Source organism: Aotus nancymaae, unplaced genomic scaffold, assembly GCF_030222135.1.
Source record: "Aotus nancymaae isolate 86718 unplaced genomic scaffold, 86718_ANA_hifiasm-v0.15.2.pri h1tg000108l, whole genome shotgun sequence".
Taxonomy (NCBI): domain Eukaryota; kingdom Metazoa; phylum Chordata; class Mammalia; order Primates; family Aotidae; genus Aotus; species Aotus nancymaae.
Window position 1 is genome coordinate 29,678,150 of NW_026988523.1, and position 25,593 is coordinate 29,703,742.

Here is a 25,593-nt window from a genome sequence, read left to right on the forward strand (position 1 = left end):
GCAAAGGTTAATATTAATCTGGAGAAACGAGATCTTGTCATTTTACCAAGTTCAAGGGTCAGATTCACAGCCAAAAATAGGAGATGAAGTCATAGATCAGGAAATCAGTAAACCCAAGTCCCATAGTTAAAGCAGGTATGAGGTGAAAGGAAGTAGTGCTACAGAGTGTAACAGGCGGAGCCCCAGAACTCCCTGTTACCGGATGAGCAAACCTGAGCTAAGCCCAGGTCGATTTAATGAGAGAAGACACGACAGCACCAGCTCAATGCAATCCAAGTTCTAGTGCTCAGTGAATATGGGTTTACTAATAAGTCAACAAGATTTATGAAGCATATATAAGATTCATTAGGCCGGGCGTGGTGGCTCACGCCTGTAATCTCAGCACTTTGGGAGGCCAAGGCAGGTGGATCACCTGAGGTCAGGAGTTCAAGACCAGCCTGGCCAACATGGTGAAACCCTGTCTTTTAAAAAAAAAAAAGATTCATTAAAATGTGCATATCACCAGCAAATTTAGCAGCTTTCCTAAAGAGAGGCAGAAGAGAGATAAAAGATGTGAATGTTAACATTTAAAATTCACTAACACTACAGATGCAGCGGTTACTCCAGACTTCCTCTTGCCACCAAAACAACATCTAATCCAGTCATTTAGGAAACAGCTACTTATTCCAAAATGAAGAATAATCTAAACTCTCTCTTTCTCTCTCTCCTTAATCATTCTTTCTGCTTCCCAGCCTGATTCTGAACTTACAATGGAAGTAATAGGTCAGTGTTAGTTCCACAGTCTTCACCTGTGACAAATACTGTAAAATTTCATGCTCAAGGTCCGTGGCAGCTGATCCAGCTGAGAGAGCAACTCCAGCCCTTGGTAACTGTGATTGCTGAAAAGAGCCACACCCACACGTGATCGCATGTGCACAGCACACATGTCATGGTTTCAGAGTGTGTTTCCCAGCCTAGCGGTAGTGCCTCACCTGGGAGTCCACCGGAAAGGCAGACAGGAGATTTGTGGGCATAAAGAGACACCACAGGCCGTGTAATGACATCTTATCACTATGTCTCTAAAACAGGCTTCTGCAAGCTGTTTCGACAGCTGGAAATCTACCTGGGTAGATCAGTTAAGAGTCACTCTGCATTTACTCTCAGTTTGATTCAGCTCTTTAGTATCCTACCAGATTTATCTTACATCCAATGGTATGTATTTAAGAATTCAAGAGAAAAAAGAAACATCTCAAAGTGCCCTATTTACTAAAGAGCCCGAGGAGTCTCTTTACTCAGCAACCACAGCAACAAACAGCATTAGCATGCAGTAAGGTCGTAGTGTTTGTCACCATGGTGGCAAGAGGTTTATCACAATTAAATGATCGCTGGCAGTGGGGAACTGGGTACTAGAAAAGACAGAAATCCCTCTCACCTGGTATATGTTCTGAAAGCAGACATAAGAAGTACTGGCTTCAAATGCACAAGGGTGAGTCTCTGTCACTAGACTACAGAGAATGGTTTTTATCAAAAAGATGAAAGGTAAGTGTTTCCAAGAATGTGGAGAAAAGCGAACCCGGCCAGGCGCGGTGGCTCACGCCTGTAATCCCAGCACTTTGGGAGGCTGAGGCGGGCGGATCATGAGGTCAAGAGATCGAGACCATCCTGGCCAACATGGTGAAACCCCGTCTCTACTAAAAAATACAAAAATTAGCTACAGGCGCATGCCTGTAGTCCCAGCTACTCAGGAGGCTGAGGCAGAATTGCTTGAACCCGGGAGGCAGAGGTTGCAGTTGAGCCGAGATTGCACCACTGCACTCCAGCCTAGTGACAGAGCGAGACTCCATCTCAAAAAAAAAAAAAAAAGAAAAGGGAACCCAACCCACTGTTGGTGGGAATGTAAATTTGTACAACCATTTTGAAAAACAGTGTGGAGGTGCCTCAAAAATTAAATATAGAATTACCATAAAATCCAGCAATTCAACTTCTGGGTACATATTCAAAGAAATCAAAATGGGCTGGGCACCATGGCTCACGCCTGTAATCCCAGCACTTTGGGAGGCCGAGATGGGTGGATCACCTGAGGTCAGGAGTTTGAGACCAGCCTGGCCAACATGGTGACACTCATCTCTATATATATATAAAAAAAAGAAATCAAAATGAGTGCATCAAAGAGATATATGCACTCCCATGTTTATTGCAGCATTATTCACAATAGGCAAAATATATGAACAACCTAAATGTCCATCAGTGTCTAAACAGATACAGAAAATGTGGCATGTATACACAGTGGAATATCAGAGAACCTTGAAGAGGAAGGTAATCTTGTTTACAACATGGATGAACCTGAAGGACATAAGCTAAGTGAAGTAAGTCAGGTACAGAAAGACAGATAATATCTCACTCATCTGTTGAATCTAAAAAAGTTGAATTCATAGACACAGAGAGTAGAATGGTGGTTACCAGAGGATGTGGTGCAAGCATAGAGAAAGCAGAGATGTTGTTCAAAGGATACAGATTTTCAGTTACACAAAAAGAGTAAGTTTTAGAGATCTGTTGTGCAGCATGGCGACCACAGTTAATAATAAGGTATTGTGTATCTCAAAATTGCTAAAAGAGTAGATTTCAAATGTTCTTGCTACACATTTGTAGGCTAGGTGATGGATATGTTGGTTAGCTTGATTTAATCTTTCTACAATGTATACATATATAAAAACATCCCATTTTACCCTCATAAATGTATACAATCATTATTTGTCAATTAAAAAAGGTTTAAAGGTATTCCAGCTTCCTCCTACACACGTTAATGAGGATGACACAATTGAAAGAGCACTTTAATTGGCAGCAATACTGTTTCCTTCCTCGTTTTGACACATCAGATAGCCGCCAGTGCTAGGGATATGAGAGACAATTACTTCTCAATAGAGTGCCACTATTTAGCGTATTAACAAAAACACTTTCCGAGCGCTTATCTGCACAAGGTGGAACAAGTATTCCATTCCACAAGTTAAATCTAGTTCCTGCTTAGCTTTCCTAAGAGCCCGTGATCTGCTTTAGGTCACCAACTCTTAAGTCCTTTCCAATAAAACCATTTTCTTTCTTTTTATTTTTGAGACAGAGTCTCACTCTGTCGCCAGGCGCCAGGCTGGAGTGCAGTGGCTCGATCTGGGCTCACTGCAACCTCCGCCTCCCGGGTTCAAGCCATTTTCATTTTTGTTAAGAATGAGACCAGGGCAAATAATAATGTCAAGGTAACAGTTTTTCTGGCAGGAGCTTGTTCCTCATTATTGCCACTGCACTCGGGAATGAGGGATCTCACAGGCTTATGACGGGGCATTAGCTTAACTAGGAAGAGAACAATAAAGAGGATAAGGGATTTGAGTAGGAGGTGATAAAGCCCAGGAACAGATGGCTTGATGAAGAATGTTAAATAGGGTTAAAGATATTGATCTGCATGCTATTTTTAGTGTCCTTCTCAAAAACTGGAGAAATTAACATTTTAGGAGTTTAGCCTAAGATATATGACAAGAATTGTAAAGATATAAATACAGATATTGGAGAACAAATGCTTCAATAAATAGAACTAATAGCAGCTGCCATTTTAGAATGTACTATATGTGTAGCACATGGAAAGCTACAGAATTTATGATTTCTCACTCAATCCTCTCAACAATGCTTCCTTTAAAAGTCTTCAGTGAGGTTTTAGAAAACACAACAATCCGCCAGCAGGGTGGGTCACACCTATAATCCCAGCACTTTTTGGGAGGCCAAGGCGGGTGTATGACCTGAGGTCAGGAGTTCGAGACCAGCCTGGTCAACATGGTTAAACCCCATCTCTACTAAAAATACAAAAATTATGATGTGGTGGTGCATGTCTGTAATCCCAGCTACTCGGAAGGCTGAGTGAGAAGAATCACTTGAATCCAGGAAGCAGAGGTTTCAGTGAGCTGAAATCACACCACTGCACTCCAGCGTGGGTGACAGAGTGAGACTGTCTCAAAAACAAAAGCAAAACAAAACAACAACAACAAAAACCCAGCACAACCTTATCAGAACTGAATTAGAGAAGATAAAGTACAAGATAGGCTTCAGGGGCCAGGCACGGATGCTCATGTCTGTAATCTCAGCCTTTTGGGAGGCCGAGGCAGGCAGATCACCTGAGGTCAGGAGTTCAAGACCAGCCTAGCCAACATGGTGAAACCCCATCTCTACTAAAAATACAAAAATTAGCCCGGCATGGTGTTAGGTGCCTGTAATCCCAGCTACTCAGGAGACTGAGCCAGGAGAATCACTTGAAACTGGGAGGCGGAGGTTGCAGTGAGCTGAGATCATGCCATTGCACTCCAGCCTAGGTGACAAGAGCAAGACTTCGTCTCAAAAAAACAAACAAACAAACAAAATTAGCCGGGTATGGTGGCACATGCCTGTGATCCCAGCCACTTGGGAAGCTGAGGCGGGAGAATCGCTTAAACCCAGGAGGCGTAGGTTGTAGTGAGCCAAGATCGTGCCATTGCACTCCAGCCTGAACAACAAGAGTGAAATTCCGTTTCAAAAAAAAAAAAAAAGACAGACCTCAGGAAAGACTGAAACCTAGAGCTGAAATATTTCCAGAATTCTCTGCAGCCTCTATTATAATTTCTTTCTGCATTTGAGCATTTTTCTGTCTCACTACAGACTGACTGCTTCCACCCAAGAGGGACTATCAACTCCAGAGCCTGGACAACATGGTGAAAACCCGCCTCTACTAAAAATACAAAAATTAGCTGGGTGGGGTAGTGCACGCCTGTAGTCCCAGCTACTCGGGAGGCTGAGGCAGGAGAATCACTTGAACCAGGAAGTCGGAGGTTGCAGTGAGTCGAGACTGCGCCACTGCACTCCAGCCTGGCAATAGAGCGAGACTCTGTCTAAAAAAAAAGAAAGAAAGAAAGAAAAGAAAAGAAAAACCATTTCTTGGAGATTCCTAGAATTTTATGGAGAAATAGGCCTTCCAGTGTTTTCTTTTTTTTTTTTTTTTTTTTTTTTGAGACAGAGTTTCACTCTGTCGCCAGGCGCCAGGCTGGAGTGCAATGGCGCAATCTCGGCTCACTGCAACCTTCTCCTCCCGGGTTCAAGCAATTCTCCTGCCTCAACCTCCCGAGTAGCTGGGATTACAGGCACGCACCACCATGCCCAGCTAATTTTCGTATTTTCAGTAGAGACGGGGTTTCACCATGTTGGCCAAGATGGTCTCGATCTCTTGACCTCATGATCCGTCCCCCTTGGCCTCTCAAAGTGCTGGGATTACAGGCTTGAGCCACTGCGCCCGGCCGACCTTCCAGTGTTTGCTAAAGGGAGCAGGAAGGACTGAGAAAGTCCATTTCCCTTCAGTTTAAGAACACTTCCTGGAAGGTGCATACAACATTTTGCTTACATCCCTTGGCCAGAACTTGGTCACATGACCACACTCATCTGCAAAGGAGGCTGAGTGTTATTTATTATTTATTTAAAGTATTCATTATTTTAAAGTATTTAAAGTGTTTATTTATTATTTAAAGTATTTATTATTTATTTAAAGTATTATTTATTCTGGGTGGCCATTTGCCAAGTTGAAATTAGAAATTCTTTTACTAAGAAAGGCCAGATGGAAATTAGAAGAACACTGGCAACATATGTCACAGACTATGCAATGTATATTCATTTATTATTTTGTCTGAACATAATAGTACCTCTTCTTCTTTGTGGGGAATGGTTGTCTCCTACTGCAGGGACTTGCCAATAACAGTATTCCACTTCCCTGACGGTAAAGTTCCCAACTCAGCTTGTTTCAAGCATAATACCCCCGTCTGCCTTGACCTCAGTGATTTGTGCAAAGGTCCAAATTTGACCTATCAGATCCCCTTCCTGGGATTTTCTAACTGAATTTTTCTTGGGTTATAAGGTCATAAGTATATAAGCCCATGGCTACTTAAGGCTATAGTTGAGATATGGTGACCGCAATTTAAAAGACTAAAGCTGGCTGGCGCGGTGGCTCACGCCTGTAATCGCAGCACTTTGGGAGGCTGAGGTGGGCGGATCATGAGGTCAAGAGATTGAGACCATCCTGGCCAACATGGTGAAACCTCGTCTCTACTAAAAGTATAAAAATTAGCTGAGCGTGGTGTTGCACGCCTGTAGTCCCAGCTACTCGGGAGGCTGAGGCAGGAGAATTACTTGAACCCAGGAGGCAGAGATTGCAGTGAGCCGAGATTGCGCCACTGTACTCCAGCCTGGTGCCTGGCAACCAAGCAAGACTCTGTCTCAAAAAAAAAAAAAAAAAAAGTCCCGTCATCTACAACCTATACCAATCTCCTATCCTTCCATCTGTTTACCCCTCATACTCTCTACACCCCTCTTTTAGCACCACAGCCAGCTCAAGTTCTATATGTCTTAATTTTTCCTGAGTATATCTAGGGGGGCCGAAGTCCCAGTCAAACGGTTGGAGCTCTGGTTCTCTCTTGCCCTTACATACATAATCCATGAAGTGCTAAATACTGGATCAGTCAGACTGATTTCTCTGCCACTACATTCTAAGTACAGCTGGGGAAAATTACACCTGTGGATTGATAACAATACAAAATTTTAAATATCAAATTTAAGTTTGGAAATGCTTCTCTCATTCCTTCAGTCACTCTTCTAAACTTTCACCATCGTCTTACTTTATGACCATTGTCTTGCTCCTTATTTTTATTTATTTATTTATTTTGAGACAGAGTCTCACTCTGTTACCCAGGCCGGAGTGCAATGGCTCGATCTTGGCTCACTGCAATCTCTGCCTCCCTGGCTCAAGCGATTCTCCTGTTTCAGCCTCCCGAGTAGCTGGGATTACAGGCACGTGCCACCACGCCAGGATAATTTTTGTATTTTTAGTAGAGACAGGGACTCACTATGTTGCCCAGGCTGGTTTTGAACTCCTGACCTCAGGTGATCCACCTGCCTCAGCCTTCCAAAGTTCTGGGATTACAGGCGTGAGCCACCACACCTGGACACTTGCTGCTTCTCAAAAGATGCCTAATCTCCCAGTTCACTTAGAAAATTGAGGCCTTGGTACAAATGGGAAGGAATTCCCTTACCCTTCAGGCCCTGCATTCATAAGCCTGTGTATAGCTGAATCTATCCTTATCTCACACACATTTCTGAACAAAAGCCCTTCCCTCTGGCATAGAGGAAATGCCCCTTCTATTCAAGATTAATTTTCCCCATTATTGTACATAGTTCCATCCCCTTCTGCTTCCTCAGGGAGTTTGGGCCATTAATGTTCATTTATCTTCTATATTTTCCACTTCTCTTTCTCTCCTGGATTCCTCCCTGAAGCCCACAGTACCCTTATTTTAAAACAAACAAAACAAAAGCCAGCTTCCTAAAACCTTCCTTGGAACCCGTATCTCCTTTAAGCAACTGAGCTTCCCCACAAACGAGCTTCTTGAATTATACACCAAATCTCTCCTCTCTACTTCCTCAACTCCCATTTGCTCTTCAAACCACTTGAATTGGACTTCCGTTTCCACCAGTTCACTGCAACTGTTCTAGCAAATGTCTGTAGCAGCTGCACTTGTCACCCCTTTCATGATTCCTATTGTTTACCTATGCATTCTGTTTTTTCATTGAATATAGCTTTAAATTTCTGTCTATGCAGTTACTGCACAGTTTTTTGTTTGTTTGGAGACAGAGTTTCACTCTTGTCACCTAGGCTGGAGTGCAATGGCTCGATCTCGGCTCACTGCAACCTCCACCTCCTGGGTTCAAGCGATTCTCCCGCCTCAGCCTCCAGAGTAACTGGGATTAGAGGCACCTGCCACCACGCCCGGTAAGTCTCTTATTTTTAGTAGAGACGGGGGTTTCATCATGTTGCGCAGGCTAGTCTCAAACTCCTGACAGCTGCAGTTTTCTTAGCCATTAAATTATATAAATTTAGAGCATCAGGCTGAGCGCGGTGGCCCACACCTGTAATCTCAGCACTTTGGGAGGCCAAGACGGGCAGATCACAAGGTCAGGAGATCGAGACCATTCTGGCTAACACAGTGAAACCCCATCTCTACTAAAAATACAAAAAATTAGCCGGATGTGGTGGCTCACGCCTGTAGTACCAGCTACTCAGGAGGCTAAGGCAGGAGAATCCCTGGAACCCGGTAGGCGGAGGTTGCAGTGAGCCGAGATGGCGCCGCTGCACTCCAGCCTGGCGACAGAGTGGGACTCCGTTTCAAAAACAAAACAAAACAAGCTTTAGACAAAAAAGAAAGAAAGAAAGAAAATAAATAAATAAAGATTTAGAGCGTCTTTGCCACAGTGTTGTTGGAGAACGAGCAGTTCCTGACGATGCTGACCAGACTCTTCCAGAAGTGTTGGACATTGGGAACCATCTATTATCACCTTGAAAAAGGATGACGGTCAAACCAAACCCGCTCCAAAGAAAGATTCTGTGGAGGGCTTTGAACCCTCAGACAAGTGTCTGTTAAGACCTACCGATGGGCCGGGCGCGGTGGCTCATGCCTGTAATCCCAGCACTTTGGGAGGCCAAGGCGGGTGGATCACGAGGTCAAGAGATCGAGACCATCCTGGTCAACGTGGTGAAACCCCGTCTCTACTAAAAGTAAAAAAAATTAGCCGGGAATGGTGGCGCGTGCCTGTAGTCCCAGCTACTCAGGAGGCTGAGGCAGGAGAATTGCCTGAACCCAGAAGGTGGAGGTTGCGGTGAGCCGAGATCGTGCCATTGCACTCCAGCCTCGGTAACAAGAGTGAAACTCCGTCTCAAAAAAAAAAAAAAAATTATATAGATTTAGATTATTAGATTAGGCTACTATATTATACCTGTATCTCTGAAGTGAAAGAAGCTTTTTTCCATTTCATTTTTGAAGTGGTTGCTACTGGTATAGAAAAACACGTATTATTTTTGTATGTTGATCTTGTCAGCCTGCTCTTATTGGTTTCAATAGTTTGTCAGTTCTTTTCTATGTAGGTCATTGTGTCATCTTCAAATAAAGATAATTTTCTCTTTCCAATTAGCACATCTCCTTTTGCTCCCATATTATTATGTGGGTTTGACTTCTGTAAACGTGGAATAGTGGCATGAATCTCCCCTTGTCTGGGACTTCCTCTGAAGATGCATTATTAATTGTAATGTCTGCTTGTACATTATGAATGTTTATCAAGTTAAGACATTTTCTTTCCTTTTTTTTGCTAAGAACTTTTTTAAATTGCATTTTAGGTTTTGGGGTACATGTGAAGAACATGCAAGATTGTTGCATAGGTACACACATGGCAGTGTGATTTGCTGCCTTCCTCCCCATCACCTATATCTGGCATTTCTCCCCAACTCCCCATCCCCCGCTATCCCTCCCCTATTTCCCTCTGACAGACCCCAGTGTGTGATGCTCCCCTCCCTGTGTCCATGTGTTCTCATTGTTCAACACCCACCTATGAGTGAGAACATGTGGTGTTTGATTTTCTGTTCTTGTGTCAGTTTGCTGAGAATGATGGTTTCCAGTTTCATCCATGTCCCTACAAAGGACATGAACTCATCATTTTTGATGGCTGCATAGTATTCCATGGTGTATATGTGCCACATTTTTCCTGTACAGTCTATCATTGGTGGGCATTTGGGTTGCTAAGAACTTTCATTGTTTGTTCAGGAATGGATGTTAAATTTTATCAAATCCCTTTTATTTATCTGTTGAAATGATCATATATATTTCCCCTTTTAGTATCTAAAGTATCTAGTGAATTATATTTAAAGACTTTCTAATATTAAACCATAATAAGCCTGGAATAAATCCTACTTGGTCATGGTGGATTATCCTTTAAATACACTTCTGGCTTCATTTACTAATATTTAAGACTTTGCACTTGTATTCATAAATAGAATGGCCTATAATTCTCTTTTCTGGTGCTATTTCTTTTCTTTTTTCTTTTTTTTTTTTTTGAGACAGATCTGTCGCCAGCCGCCAGGCTGGAGTGCAGTGGTGCAATCTCAGCTCACTGCAACCTTCTGCCTCCCAGGTTCAAGCAATTCTCCAGCCTCAGCTTCCCAAGTAGCTGGGACTACAGGCGCGTGCCACCATGCCCGGCTAATTTTATACTTTTAGTAGAGATGGGGTTTCACCATATTGTCCAGGATGGTTTCAATCTCTTGACCTCATGATCCACCTGCCTCAGCCTCCCAAAGTGCTGGGATTATAGGCATGAGCCACCACGCCCAGCCTCTGGTGCTATTTCACATGGTTTTGGTAGGCTGGCTTTGCCAGGTTATAAACTGAGATGGACTGTTTTCTTTCTTTCTCTGTCTTTATGCTAGGCTGAGTTATAATTATTTCTCTGTATCCAATGTTGAAATGTAAACTCTCTGAGAGCAGGAACTGTGCTTGTGTCATTGTGTGCTATCTTTCCAGCATCTAGAACAGTGCATAACACCTGGCAGGGGACAGAAAAATGTTGAATGAATGAAGCTCTCCCCACTTTGACCTCTCAAGGTGCATTGTATCTTTTCACAGGTAATCATTATATTCTAGTGCTTTCTTCTTTACTAAATTTTCTGATTTTTATTTTTTATTTTTTATTTATTTTGAGATGGAGTTTCTCTCTGTCTCACCCAGGCTGGAGTGCAGTGGCACAATCTTGGCTCAGTGCAGCCTATGCCTCCCAGGTTCAAGCGAGTCTCCTGTCTCAGCCTCCAGAGTAGCTGGGACTACAGGTGTCTGCCATGACACTGGCTAATTTTGTATTTTTAGTAGAGACAGGGCTTTACCATGTTGGCCAGACTGGTCTCGAACTCCTGACCTCAGATAATCCACCTGCCTTGGCCTCTCAAAGTGCTGAGATTACAGGCGTGAGCCACTGTGCCTGGCCTCTCTCTTGTATTTTTATTTTCATTTTTATTTATTTATTTTTTTTGAGACAGAGTTTCGCTCTTGTTGCCCAGGCTGGAGTGCAATGGCGCGATCTCGGCTCACCGCAACCTCCGCCTCCTGGGTTCAGGCAATTCTCCTGCCTCAGCTTCCTGAGTAGCTGGGATTACAGGCACGTGCCACCATGCCCAGCTAATTTTTTGTATTTTTAGTAGAGACAGGGTTTCACCATGTTGACCAGGATGGTCTCGATCTCTTGACCTCGTGATCCACCTGCCTCGGCCTCCCACAGTGCTGGGATTACAGGAGTGAGCCACCGCACCCAGCTGTATTTTTATTTTTATCTCCTTATCTTTCATTGTATTCTTGATTGTGCCTAGCAAGGAGAAATCTAATCAGTATTTGTTAAATAAGTTAAAGAAAAATGTAAGTAACATGAAAGAACAGGATGCCACCATATTTTAGATGAGGCACAAGGCTTGGCCTAAACAAAACTTTTCTCTGGTGACAGCCACCTGCATTATAGTCCTCATTAACCTCGTCTTGTTGTTTCTGGCTCAGTGCTCTTCTGCTGTCCCACAGAGCCTGTTACTTTCCCTTCAACTGCCATAAAATTACCTGTCCTATTTTTTATTTCCTCAGGGTCTAAGATTTCAGCCAGCAAGTCAGACAAACTAATTTTCATTAATAGAGAACAGTAATTGGAGAAGCCAAAGGGAGCACATGCCTAGGCAATAAATGTGTATTTTTAATAAAACACTGTGCTTTTTCTAATTATAAAATACACTTTTTATTATAGAAAAAATTGTAAGCACCAAAAAATAGAAAATAAAAAGCACACACACAAAATTCAGACGAGTCATAACATTTTGGTTGTAACATAGCATACTAGTTAAGAGCCCAGACTCCACTGTCTAAGCTTGAATCCCGCCTCTACCACCTTCTAGCTATTTGACCTTGGGCAAGTTTCTTAACCTGTCTATGTCTCAGCTTTATCATCTATAAAACAGAGATAGTGATAGTACCTATTATTGCTATGAGACTTAAACGAGCTAACATATGTAGAGTTCCTTAAAACAATCTCTGGCACATAATAAGGTCTAGATTAAGTTGTTTCCTTTTTTTTCTTTTTCTTTTTTTTGAGACAGAGTCTCGCTCTGTTGCCCAGGCTGCAGTGCAGTGGTGCGATCTCAGCTCACTGTAACCTCTGCCTTCCGGATTCAAGCAGTTCTCTTCCTTAGCCTCCTGAGTAGCTGGGATTACAGGCATCCACCACCACGCCCAGCTAATTTTTGTATTTTTAGTAGAGACGGTGTTTCACCGTCTTGGCCAGGCTGGTCTTGAAATCCTGACCTTGTGATCCACCCGCCTTGGCCTCCCAAAGTGCTGGGATTACAGGCGTGAGCCACCACACCCAGCTATGTTAGGTATTTGCTATTATTGTTTTGGCAGCTATCCTTCCAGATAGATAAGACAGACCAACAGAGAAGAGATATAACTATAAACACGTGTACTTTTAAAAATACTGGAATCATTCTTTTTTTTTTTTTTTTTTGAGACGGAGTCTTGCTCTGTTGCCAAGCTGGAGTGTAGTGGTGCAATCTCGGCTCACTGCAACCTCTGCCTCCTGGGTTCAAGCGATTCTTCCGCCTCAGCCTCCCAAGTAGCTGGGACCACAGGCACGTGCCTCCATGCCTGGCTAATCTTTGTATTTTTAGTAGAGACGAGGTTTCACCATGTTGGCCAGGATGGTCTCGATCTCTTGACCTCGTGATCCGCCTACCTTGGCTTCCGAAAGTGCTGGGATTACAGGTGTGAGCCTCCGCGCCCGGCCTGGAATCATTCTTTACCTGTATTTTCTTATTGCTTTTGTCACTTAAAAGCACACCATGAGGCCAGGCATGGTGGCTCAGCCTGTAGTCCCAGCACTTTTGAAGGCTCAAGTGGGAGGATTGTTTGAGCCGAGGAGTTTGAGACTAGCTTGGGCAACATAGCAAGAACCTGCCTACAAAAAAAAAAAAAAAAAGGCCAGGTATGGTGGCACATGCCTATAGTCCTAGCTACTAGGTAAATTGAGGTGGGAGGATTGCTTGAGCCCAGGAGTTTAAGGCTGCAGTGAGCCATGATCTTGCCACTGCACTCCAGCCTGGGCAACAGAGCAAAATCCTGTCTCAAAAAAAAAAAAAAACTAAACTAAAAACAAACAAACAAAAAAAAACTTTTACCCCCCAAAATCTACAAATAAAATAATACACATCTTTTAAATATGGCTTTTTGAGGACAAAATTATTCTTCCCTCCAACCTCCCAAACTCATTCTTTTCCCTGCTGCCCAGACAACTAAGTGAAATAGTTGGAGGAAGGCAAGAATCCTAGCTATAGCCATCAGTGATATTATCCTTAACATGAACACTTCAATATTACCCAGCGTCTTTACGCCACAAAGAACTTGCCAGTGGTAAAAAGGAGGAGTAGGATGTGGGATATTTTTAGTCTCTGCTGATCCCTGCCATGTGGTTGTTAATAGCAGCAGCGGTTATCATCTACTGCTCACTTTACTCTCGTTAAGCACTGAAGCAAGCATTTTGCCTTCATTCATCCTCACAATCATACATACTAATATTATGACATTTTATCAATATTTGTATGTAGTATACATATTAATAATATTTTAAGAATTATAATGGACAACACTGAGGTTCACCCAGGTTAAGGAGATTTGTTTAAAGTTACATGATAAATGGCAAAGCCAGGATTCAAGCCCAAGCTAGTTTAACTCCAAAACCATGACATCAGAATATCTCTAAGCATGTTATTACTAATAAATCTGTTTCATTTAGCAATTTTAGTTCCTCAGACTTTCATATGCATAGTTTGGCCCTAATAAGCCTGTGGGATATAAATTAAAGGCATTAGGATCGATTCATAGATAGGGAACTAAGGCAAAGTCTACTGCAATATAATAATAAACACAAAATCTCACGTGCCCATTGCTGCCTATTAGGGTTGTAATCAGTACGATACCTGCAGTTAGAACTCAAAATTACTCACATAAATACTTCAAGTTAGATGTAGATGACAGCTCTATAGATATCCCACACCCATAGTTTCTCCTAGCTGCAGTAGGAATGCCAATGACAGAATTACGACAGGAGTTCTGGCCAACTCCAACCCATCCTCATTCAGCAAGCTTGTTCTTTCTCTGTTTCTGCACCCAGCTGACAGCGCTACTTTAAAAAAAGAAATCATTTCTGCAAACATTTGAAGCAGCTCAACCCTCTGGCATTTCGCAGAATAGGACTCTGTCAGAATAATCTAGAAATCTGTTTTCTGATGCTAGAATTAAAATGCCTGCATTTTTAGGTTTTTTTGTTTGTTTGTTTTTGTTTTTTGCTGTTGTTCCACCATTAGATTTGCGCAAAAATACAAATATACGCATAGGCTTTGATTTATTCAAAATAGCATATTTTGAACATTGCAGCTTTATTATTTTATGTTTACTTATGGGCCTTTAAAAATGTCATTATGGGCCAGGCGCAGTGGTTCACGATTGTAATCTCTGTACTTTGGGAGGCCGAGGTGGGCGGATCACCTGTGGTCAGGGTTCAAGACCAGCCTGGCTAACATGGTGAAACCCCGTTTCTACTAAATATACAAAACATTAGCCAGGCGTGGTGGCTCACTTGTAATCCCAGCTACTCCAGAGGCTGAGGCAAGAGAATCGCTTGAATCCAGGAGGCAGATGTTGCAGTGAGCCGAGATCGTGCCATTGCACTCTGGCTTGGGCAACAAGAGCGAAACTCCGTCTCAAAAAAAAAAAAAAAGTCATTATGATTTAGAGTACTAGTACAGTGCACTGCATAGCTCATTTTAACAGCTTTTTTCCTAAGACCAACCCTTGACAGCTTACCAATACTTAAATATTTTCTAACGAGTGATATATTGGTAAAAGAGTATTCCAGTGCAGAGCTAGGCTTGGGAGAAATTGAGCCCAAGAAATGAGTGGGCATAACAGCAGGAGAGAAAAAGGCAGTCTGAATCTGGGAGGCCTAAGCCTCAGAGACAGAGAGGGGAACACAGGGTTCAGATATGGGTAGCATGGGTACCCTCACTGACAAAATACAGTGCTGTTTAGAGCATCTGATGTCCTGTAACACAGAACTGTCAGCTGCCTGGGTTCCAGCCTCTAGAAAAGAGAAAAACAATATGCCGACCGCATCCCTAATTCGAGGGTTGCCATATATGTATATTTCTATTGTCTCCCTTAAGTTGAAGTCATTTTTACAGTTGTAATAATCGTAGGTACTCAGTTAATATTACCACCATGTGCCAAGGACAGTGCTAGGTAGGGGGTTAATTCTTATTTTCACACCAAAATTGCAGAGTAGCTAACAATATCCTCATGGGACAGATGAGGACAATGATGCCCTGAGAGGGGAACACAGGGTTTAGGTATGGTGAGGGGGTAAAGCTAAGATGGGGACCCTGGTTGCTTTGGGTTCAAAGTCAGTATCTTTTAATAACATCACACTGACACTGCCTCTCCCATAAAATATCTTTGCCTGCTACTTACTCATACATTGTTCTTTTGTGAGACTTTAACATTGTAACTTTCTCTCTTTCTTTTTTAGACAGTCTCTCTTTGTCACCCAGACTGGAGTGCAATGGTGCAAACTCAGCTTGACGAACCTGAGCGATCATCCTACCTCAGCCCTCCAAGCAGCTGGGACCACAGGCATGTGCCACCACACCGGCCTGATTTTTATATTTTTTGTAGAGATGGGGTGTCGCCATGTTGCCGAGGCTGGTCTCGAACTCCTGGGCTGAAGGAATCCTCCCTCTTGGGTATCCCAAAGTGCTGGGATTACTGGCAAGAGCCACTGGGCCCAGCTCATTGTAACTTCTCTTTTCTTTTCTTTTCTTTTTTTTTTGAGACAGTCTTGCTCTGTCTCCCAGGCTGGAGTAGAGTGGTGTCATCTCGGTTGACTGCAACCTCCACCTCCCTGCTCAAGTGGTCCTCCTGCCTCAGCCTCTCAAGTAGCTGGGATTACAGGCACGCGCCACCACATCCAACTAATTTTTGTAGTTTTGGTAAAGATGGGGTTTCGCCATGTTGGCCAGGCTGGTCTCAAACTCCTGGCCTCAAGTGACCCACCCACCTCAGTTTCCCAAAGTGCTGGGATTACAGGCTAAGCCACCACCCTTGGCCCATTGTAACTTTTTTGAAGTTCAACATTAGAAAGAGTGAAGCTATCATTATTATGTGATCAATCATTTTCCCTTGGCTGAAATGTTTATGATCATAAATAAAGCTACTGCAAATATAAAAAAATTTATTTTAATAGGATGATCCACAAGGGAGTGAATCTAGAAAGAAACATCATGAAATCAAGATATACTTTAAGATCATTTCCATATTGATTAAAACCATTAGTTTATCTTAATAAAAAAAAATTTGTTCCACAACAGCTTAACAACAATAACACACACACACACACACACACACACACACACACACAAAATTGAATAATGTGAACTCATGTATGTTATTAACTCATTCTTATAATTGAATTATTCATTTGGTAAGATCTAAATGGAAGCAATGTATAGAAACTCAACTGTCTAGGCCTTTAAAAATAACGGTAAACTACTCTCCTACTGCTCCTGTTCATCCTATAGACAATTGTTAATTCTTAAATAAGGCCTGTCCTTTGTTTATGGCCATTTTCAAGCATATATGAGAAAATAAGAGCTAGCAAAAATTAGATCAGATGCAGTCCAGTCAACTCAGCATTCTATCTAATGGAAGTGATGCTGAAGATCAATTCCTAAGAAAGCATGCTGACTGTCCTTGATAGGAGAGATCACAAAATGTTCAAGAAGCAGCACAAAACACCCTCTTTTTGTTTTTTTAAAGTACAACCTTTTCATCTTATTGCCCATCCCTTAATCTGAAGAAAAGGACTATTTATAGACAGTGGATCAAATGCAAGCATTTGCCTTGTATAAACCCCACTAAACAAACAGAATGGGAGAAAAGATACAACAAGAATAAAATTATGAAAGTTGGGTAATAAGTATCTATTTTAGCGGGCGCGGTGGCTCACGCCTGTAATCCCAGCACTTTGGGAGGCCGAGGTGGGTGGATCACGAGGTCAAGAAATCGAGACCATCCTGGTCAACATGGTGAAACCCCGTCTCTACTAAAAATACAAAAAATTAGCTGGGCATGGTGGCGCGTGCCTGTAGTCCCAGCTACTCAGGAGGCTGAGGCAGGAGAATTGCCTGAACCCGGGAAGCGGAGGTTGCGATGAGCCGAGATCGCGCCATTGTACTCCAGCCTGGGTAACAAGAGCGAAACTCTGTCTCGAAAAAAAAAAAAGTATCTATTTTAGCAGATGACACCTTATCATATACATTTAAAGCCTCTTCATATATTTTCCATTTTTAATAAAAATTGCTAATTATAAAAAATTCAAGACTCTGGTATATGAACAGCATCGTTCTCTCACTACAAATGAAGTGTGGGCTGGGCGCGGTGGCTCATATCTGTAATCCCAACACTTTGGGAGGCCGAGGTAGGTGGATCACCTGAGGTCAGGAGTTTGAGACCAGCCTGGCCAGCATGGAGAAAGCCCATCTCTATAAAAACAAATCAAAACAAAACAAACAAACAACAACAACAACAACAAAAACAAATGAAGTGTGTATCTACTTTTCTTTTTTTTTTTTTTTTGACTGAGTCTTACTCTGTCTCCCAGGATGGAGTGCAATGGCGTAATCTCAGCTCACTGCAACCTCTGCCTCCCAGGTTCAAGCAATTCTCCTGCCTCAGCCTTCTGAATAGCTGGGATTACAGGTACATGCTACCATACCCAGCTAATTTTTGTATTTTTAGTAGAGACAGGGTTTCACCATGTTGGCCAGGCTGGTCTCGAACTCCTGATTTCAAGTGATCCACCCACCTCGGCCTCCCAAAGTATTGGGATTACAGGTGTGAGCCACCGCGCCCAGCCTCTACTTTTTTTTTGCAAGCCAGATCACATTATTGACTCCTAGTTAAGCTTGTGGTCCTTTACCAAAAAATGAGTTGGGCGTAATGGCACATGCCTCTGTAATCCCAGCTACTCAGGAGGCTGAGGCAGGAGAATCGCTTGAATCCGGGAGGTGGAGGTTGCCAAGAGCCAAGATTGCACCACTGCACTCCAGCCTGAGCAACAAGACTCAAAAAATAATAATAATAAAATAAAAGAACGTCTTCCCAATCTTGAATTCAAATTTCAAAGTCCCTCTCCCCCATTCAGGTCTTAATACTTTTTTTTGAGACAGAGTCTCACTCTATCACCTAGGCTAGAGTGCAGTGGTGCGATCTCAGCTCACTGCAATCTCCGTCTCCCGGGTTCAAGTGATTCTCCTGCCTCAGCCTCCCGAGCAGCTGGGACTCCAGGCCCACGTTGCCATGCCTAGCTAATTTTTGTATTTTTAGTAGAGATGGGGTTTCACCATATTGACCAGGCTGGTCTCAAACTTCTGACCTCATGATTCATCCACCTCGGCCTCTCAAAGTGCTGGGATTACAGGTGTGAGCCACCGCACCAGGCCTCAGGTCTTAATTCTTTTTGCCTTAAAAAGCATTGTATACCTTTCTTTCAGTTAGTATTTTCCTGCTATGTCTTTTCTTATACTTTTACTTTGAATCATTCTGCCATCTTTTAAATAAAATATTTATTTTATATCCCTTTTTAAATCTAACAAATAAATGTAATTATAAACTGGAGGCTTTGTTTGTTTTTTTGAGATGGAGTCTCATTCTGTCACCCAGGCTAGAGTGCAGTGATGCAATCATAGCTCACTGCAGCCTCCACCTCCCCAGGCTCAGGTGATCCTCCCACCTCAGCCTTTCGAGTAGCTGGGACTACAGGCACGCACCATCACGCCCAGCTAAATTTTGTATTTTTTTAGTAGAGACGGGGTTTCACCATGTTGGCCAGGATGATCTTGATCTCTTGACCTCATGATCCGCCCGCCTCAGCCTCCCAAAGTGCTGGGATTACAGGCGTGAGCCACTGCACTTGGCCAGCAATTTTTTTTCACTATCTTTTCAATTGCTTCTATAGTCATTGGCTATTAGATTCCCTACCTCTTTTTGAGTCAATTTTAGTTTGTATTTACTTAGAAATTCCTGTTTCACCTAAATTTTAAATTTATTACTATAAGGTAATATGCAATACATGATTATACTTTTAAAATCTTCACTATTTCTGTGATTATATCTTCTTTTCATTCCAATGCTTTGTTATTGTTTGATAACAATATCACTCTGTTGTCCAGGCTGGAGTGCAGTGGTGCCATCTCAGCTCACTGCAACCTCTGCCTCCCAGGTTCAAGTGATTTTCCTGGCTCAGCCTCCTGAGTAGCTGGAATTACAGGCACATGCCACCACACTTGGCTAATTTTTGTATTTTTAGTAGACACGGGGTTTCACCATGTTGGCCAGGCTGGTCTCGAACTCCAGGCCTCTGGATAACAGGCGTGAGCTACTGTGCCTGGCCCCAGTGCTGTTTTTATATTTTCTCTCCTTCTCCATCTTTCTTTCTTTTTTTAATCAGACTTGCCAAAGATTGGTCTATTTTATTGGTTATCAAAGAATCAGATTTTTAGTACACCAATTGAGTATGCTTTTTATTGTTTCATTAATTTATGCTTTTTTAATCTCTTTTAATTCCATCTCCCAGCTTTTATAAGAGTTGTTTGTGATGTTCTTTGCCTAGCTTATTGAGTTTAATGTTTGGGTCATTGATTTTCTTTTCTTTCTTTCCTTTTTCTTTCTAGCACAGAAATCACTTTATTTGAGATGGATTTTCAATCTTTTATATTTTTTGAGTGCATTTCTAAAGCTATACATTTTCTTTTGAATGCCACTTTCTGTACAGTATAATTTTTTTTTTGAGACAGAGCCTCATTCTGTCATCCAGGCTGGAGTGCAGTGGCATGATCTCAGCTCATTGCAACCTCCACCTCCCAGGTTCAGGTGATTCTCATGCTTCAGTCTCCCAAGTAGCTAGGATTACAGGTCCCCACCACCACACCTGGCTAATTTTTGTATTTGTTATAGAGAAGGGGTTTTACCATGTTGACCAGGCTGGTCTTGAACTCCTGACCTCAGGTGAGCCGCACCCCTCAGCTTCCCAAAGTTCTGGGATTACAGGCATGAGCCATCTGTTATATTACAGGCATGAGCTCACCACTGGGGTTGGTGGTGCATGCCTGTAATTCCAGCTACTTGGGAGGCTGAGGCAGGAGAATCACTTGAACCCCGACGGCAGAGGTTGCAGTGAGCCGAGATCACATCACTGCACTCCAGCCTAGGCAACAGAGCAAGACTCCGTCTCAATAATAATAATAAATAAAAATAAAGTTCAGCTGGCCATGGTGGCTCATGCCTGTAATCCCAGCACTTGGAGAGACTGAGGCGGGCAGATTGTAAGGTAAGGGGATTGAGACCAGCCTGGCCAACATGGTGAAACCCCCGTCTCTACTAAAAATACAAAAATTAGCCAGGTGTGGTGTTGCACATCTGTAGTCCCAGCTACTCAGGAGGCTGAGGCAGGAGAATCACTTGAACCCAGGAGGTGGATGTTGCAGTGAACCAAGATTGTGACACTGCTCTCTGTCTCAAAAATAAATAAATAAATAAATAAATAATAAAGTTGAAGGATATGTAGCAAAGAAAATTACTTACAACAACCCAATATTATAATCTGTCTATAAAATAAACACAACTTCATAAGGGTAAAAAATAAGAGTTTAAAATATGAAGCAGAGATAAGATGTGTTAGTTACTTGTGAAAATAACTCTTCACTTGTGTGCCTGTAAGTTGGCAGGGGAAAAAAAAGAAATTCAGTTTTAAAACAGAAAAATTATATATCACTATGTCTGTATACTTGTTATAGCCAATGTCCCTAAACAGAAAATTGTACAGTAGTGCAAGGGAATTAGCAATAATACCAAGAATGATTAGATTCAGATTTCAAATCCCATATGAAAATAAATAACATTGTTTGTTCTTAAACTAAATTATTATTTTTTTTTTCTTGAGATGGATTCTCACTCTGTCGCTCAGGCTGGAGTGCAGTGGCATGATCTCAGCTCGCTGCAACCCCCACCTTCCAGGTTCAAGTGATTCTTGTGCCTCAGCCTCCCAAGTAGCTAGGATTACAGGTGTGTGCCTCGGTGACCAGCTAATTTTTTGTATGGCTTCCCAAAATGCTGAGATTATAAGTGTGAGCCCCCGCATTCAGCCAGAAAACCTTCATGGAGGTGCTGGGGATTGAACCCAGGGCCTCATGCATGCTAAGCATGCGCTCTACCACTGAGCTACACCCCCTTTAATTCTTAACATCAGAAATATTATTCAACAGACACTATCAGAGTTAAGGGAAATTTTTGGAAAATTGAGACAAAAAAAGCATAGAGAAAGTTAATTCATTTTCTAGACAGAACTTTGCTAGTTAATTAGATAGTAATTTACTTGCTTTCTTGTACCTTATGTCATCTCTCTAGTGTGTTTGTTACAGTCCTGCATATTTTAAATAACAAAAACAAACTAATTATATATTTTGCATGATTAGTATGTTACAACATAAGATCAGACTAGTAATACACATCATCTACTCCACTGCCAATTTTTATACTCCCTGCAATCTTATTACACATCCTCATGGGAACAAAAAGGCTTTGTATTTATCTTACAGAGGGTATAAACATCAATTTAAAAAAAGAGACGCAAGCCTTATCTAGTTAAAAGTAATATAATTAACATGATTACAAAAACATTTCTAATAAAGCAGAGGAAATAATTGTATTGCTTGTAGTTCTATTAAGAGTTTATTGAGTGCCGGGCGCGGTGGCTCAGGCCTGTAATCCCAGCACTTTGGGAGGCCGAGGCGGGTGGATCATGAGGTCAAGAGATCGAGACCATCCTGGTCAACATGGTGAAATCCCATCTCTACTAAAAATACAAAAAATTAGCTGGGCATGGTGGCGCGTGCCTGTAATCCCAGCTACTCAGGAGGCTGAGGCAGGAGAATTGCCTGAACCCAGGAGGCGGAGGTTGCAGTGAGCCGAGATCGCGCCATTGCACTCCAGCCTGGGTAACAAGAGTGAAACTCTGTCTCAAAAACAAAACTTAAAAAAAAAAAAAAAAAAAAAAAGTATATTGAACCATTAAAAACAATTTCAAAACAATAAAATACAAAGGCAAATATCCAAATAGTTTTGTATGGATGTAGGATTCACTTTACTTCCATCCAACCTAGTTTTAATTCCTGTGGCCTACAGGATGGCTTAGATAAGGAAGAAGTTAAAAATTGACTGTTACAGAGTTGCAGTTGTATGGCATATGAGTGATCTACGTAACTGAAGTTGAAGGGAGAAATGCAATCTTCCCCACAAAACCGGCTTTTCCCTCAGTCTACTGTCACAATCTCAAGTCCAGCTACTCCCTCAACATCTCCATCTCCCTGGCTAAAACGTCCCATCTCTCACCTGGGTTGTCGTAAAGGCTCCTAACTAACCTCACTTCTTTTGCGCCTTTGCCCTCTGTGACTAATTCTTAACCCAATAGCCAGACCTAATCCTCTCCTCAAAGCTCTCCAGTGGCATTCTTATTCAAAATACAAGTCAATATCCAAGGCTGGTCACAGTGGCTCACGCCTCTAATTCCAGCACTTTGGGAGGCTGAGGCAGGCGGATCACTTGAGGTCAGGAGTTCGAGACCAGCCTGGCCAACATGGCGAAACCCCATCTCTAGTAAAAATACAAAAATTAGCTGGGCATGGTGGGCACCTGTAATCCCAGCTACTAGGGAAGCTGAGGCAGGAGAATCGCTTGAACCCAGGAGGCAGAGGTTGCAGTGAGCCAAGATCATGCCACTGCACTCCAGCCTGGGTGACAGAGCAAGACTCCATCACACAACAACAAAAACTCAATATCCTCACAACTGGGTCCCACACCAACTATTCCCCATTTTCCATCGTTCTCTCTCAATGACTCAGCTCCAGCTACCCTGGCTGGTTTGCTGTTTTATGAACCGGCCACTCCCACCTCAGGGATTTAGCAACTGCTCATTCCTTTATCCAAAATGTTTCCATCTAGATTCCATGTATCTTATTCCTTTAACATCCTTCAGGTTTTTGCTCAATGTTCATTTCTCAGCAAATGATTCCCTGACAACCACATTTATAACTGCAAACCTTATGCATCTCCACACTCCCCCTAACCTTCTTCTTTAAACTTGTTTTTGCTGCGTAGAACTTACCACCACAAGATTACCATATGTTTTGCTTATTTTGTTTACTGTCTGATTGTCCTCACTAGATTGTAAGTTCCTGAGATTAGGGATTTTTGTCTGTTTTCTTCAATCCTATATTTCCATGGCTATCACGTAGTAGGTGTTCAACAAATGCTTGTCGAATATGTGAACATCCTCTCTAAATCCTCTAGTAACCAGTGTCCAGAACTACATGCCTATGTAGGTGACCCAGACGCTTCCTCTAAGAACTGCATAGAAAAATAACTTCATTTAATTTAAACATCTTAATTTAAAATCGCAGCATTAAATTAAACATTCACATAACAACTACACAAACATTCTCCTTACTTATTTCCTACCTTAAGCCTTGATGCCATCACTACTTCCAGGAAAAAAAAAAAAATAGTTCCTAACTATCCCACAGAAGAAAGCAAGGTCATGTTAATATACTCTGCCCCTACATTTATGCAGTCTTCCTCAAAAGTTTGATAAATTCCATACCCCTCCACCAGGAGTTAAAGAAGGAGATACATCCTCCCACTTTCAGAAATGCTTTAACCAAAATTAAAGAAGGAAGAACAAGCTATTTGTAGGAACCCATTCATTGATAGAAATGAAAAACATTTTCTAAGAAATGTCAAAGACAAATGACTCTGGATCTAACACCATTTGGGGGATTTCATATTAATGCTAACACAAGTATATAATATTATATTTATATTAATAAGGCTGAGTATAGTGTCTCATACCTGTAAGTCTCAGAACTTTGGGAGGCCGAGACAGGAGGACTGCTTAAGACCAGGAGTTCAAGACCAGCCTGGGCAAAACAGTGAGACTCCCATCTCTACACAAAATAAATAAAATTAGCACAGTGAAAGGATCACTAGAGCCCAGGAGTTCGAGGCTGCAGTGAGCTATGATGCACCACTGCACACTAGCCTGGGAGCAGAGTGAGACCTTGACTCTTAAAAAAAAATTGACCAGGCATGGTGGCTCACACCTGCAATCCCAGCACTTTGGGAGCCTGAGGCAGGTGGATCACCTGAGGTCAGGAGTTCAAGACCAGCCTGACCAACATAAAGAAACCCTGTCTCTACTACAAATACAAAATTAGCCAGGTGTGGTGGTGCATGCCTGTAATCCCAGCTACTCAGAAGGCTGAAGCAGGAGAATTGCTTGAACCTGGGAGGTGAAGGTTTTGGTAAGCCAAGATCACCCCATTGCACTCCAGCCTGGGCAACAAGAGTGAAAGAAATTCCGTCTCAAAAAAAAAATTGTATAAATAAACTGCTTCCAGAATTAAACAAGACATACACAGTACGTGGATATAAACAAAGAGAATGATTTCCATATGCAAAACACAAAATTCATAGATTAATAACTGAAGTTTCCTAGTCTATTTTCTTCATTTGTTTTGTTTTGTTTTTTTTTTCTTATCTCAAAAGGTATCAATTTTTTTTCTCTCCATATTCATGTATATATCTATCTTCAATTTTTTTTTTTTTTGAGATGTAGTCTCACTCTGTCACCCAGGCTGGAGTGCAGTGGCGTCATCTCGGCTCACTGCAACCTCCAGCTCCAGGGTTCAAGTGATTCTCTGGTCTCAGCCTCCCAAGTAGCTGGGACTACAGGCACATGCCACTAAGCTCAGCTAATTTTTTGTATTTTTAGTGGAGCAGGCTTTCACCGTGTTAGCCAGGATGGTTTCGATCTCCTGACCTCGTGATCCACCCGCCTTGGGCTCCCAAAGTGCTGGGATTACAGGCATGAGTCACTGCTCCCAGCCTATTTGTTTTATTTTTTAAAAAAAAATTTTTTTTTGAGACTGTGTCTTATTCTGTCACCCAGGCTGGAGTGCAGTTGCACAATCTCAGCTCATTGCAACCTCCATTTCCCTAGTTCAAGAGATTCTTCTGCCTCAGCCTCCTGAGTAACTAGGATTATGGGCACCTGCCACCAACGCCCAGCTAATTTTCTTTTTTTTCAGTACAGATAGGGTTTCACTCTGTTGGCCAGGCTGGTCTCAAACTCCTGACCTCAAGCGATCCGTCTGCTTCAGCCTCCCAAAGTACTGGGATTCGAGGTGTGAGCCACTGTGCCTGGTCTATTTAGAGGTCTAGTAAACTTAAATCAATTCTGAAGCTTTTCCAGAGAGTAGCAGTAAAATACACTAAAATCAGATTACCTGGTTCTCAATTCAATGTTCTTTTCATCCTATCATGCTACTCTAAATTTGAGTGTTCTCTTGACCAGGAATTAAATTATTCTATATATCTGAGTTGAAACTACTACATTGCCAGGAAATTAAAAAGTCTAACTTCCCAATATTATTCCTAAATTAAATCGTGGTTAGTCAGGATGTTGCTATATACTTGTAATAATAACTAAATATTAAAGAGGAAAAAACCCAAATTCACTGTTATTTGTGTACTTTGTGCCATAAACAGA

The 25,593-nt window shown here is 42.1% G+C and overlaps 1 non-coding gene across 1 annotated transcript; it reads right to left on the reverse strand.

The window, feature by feature from the left end:
- Positions 1 to 21,147: 21,147 nt before the first annotated feature.
- On the reverse strand, positions 21,148 to 21,219 carry TRNAA-AGC (transfer RNA alanine (anticodon AGC)). The gene has a single exon. It is a non-coding gene; the product is annotated as a tRNA-Ala (tRNA).
- Positions 21,220 to 25,593: the final 4,374 nt, after the last annotated feature.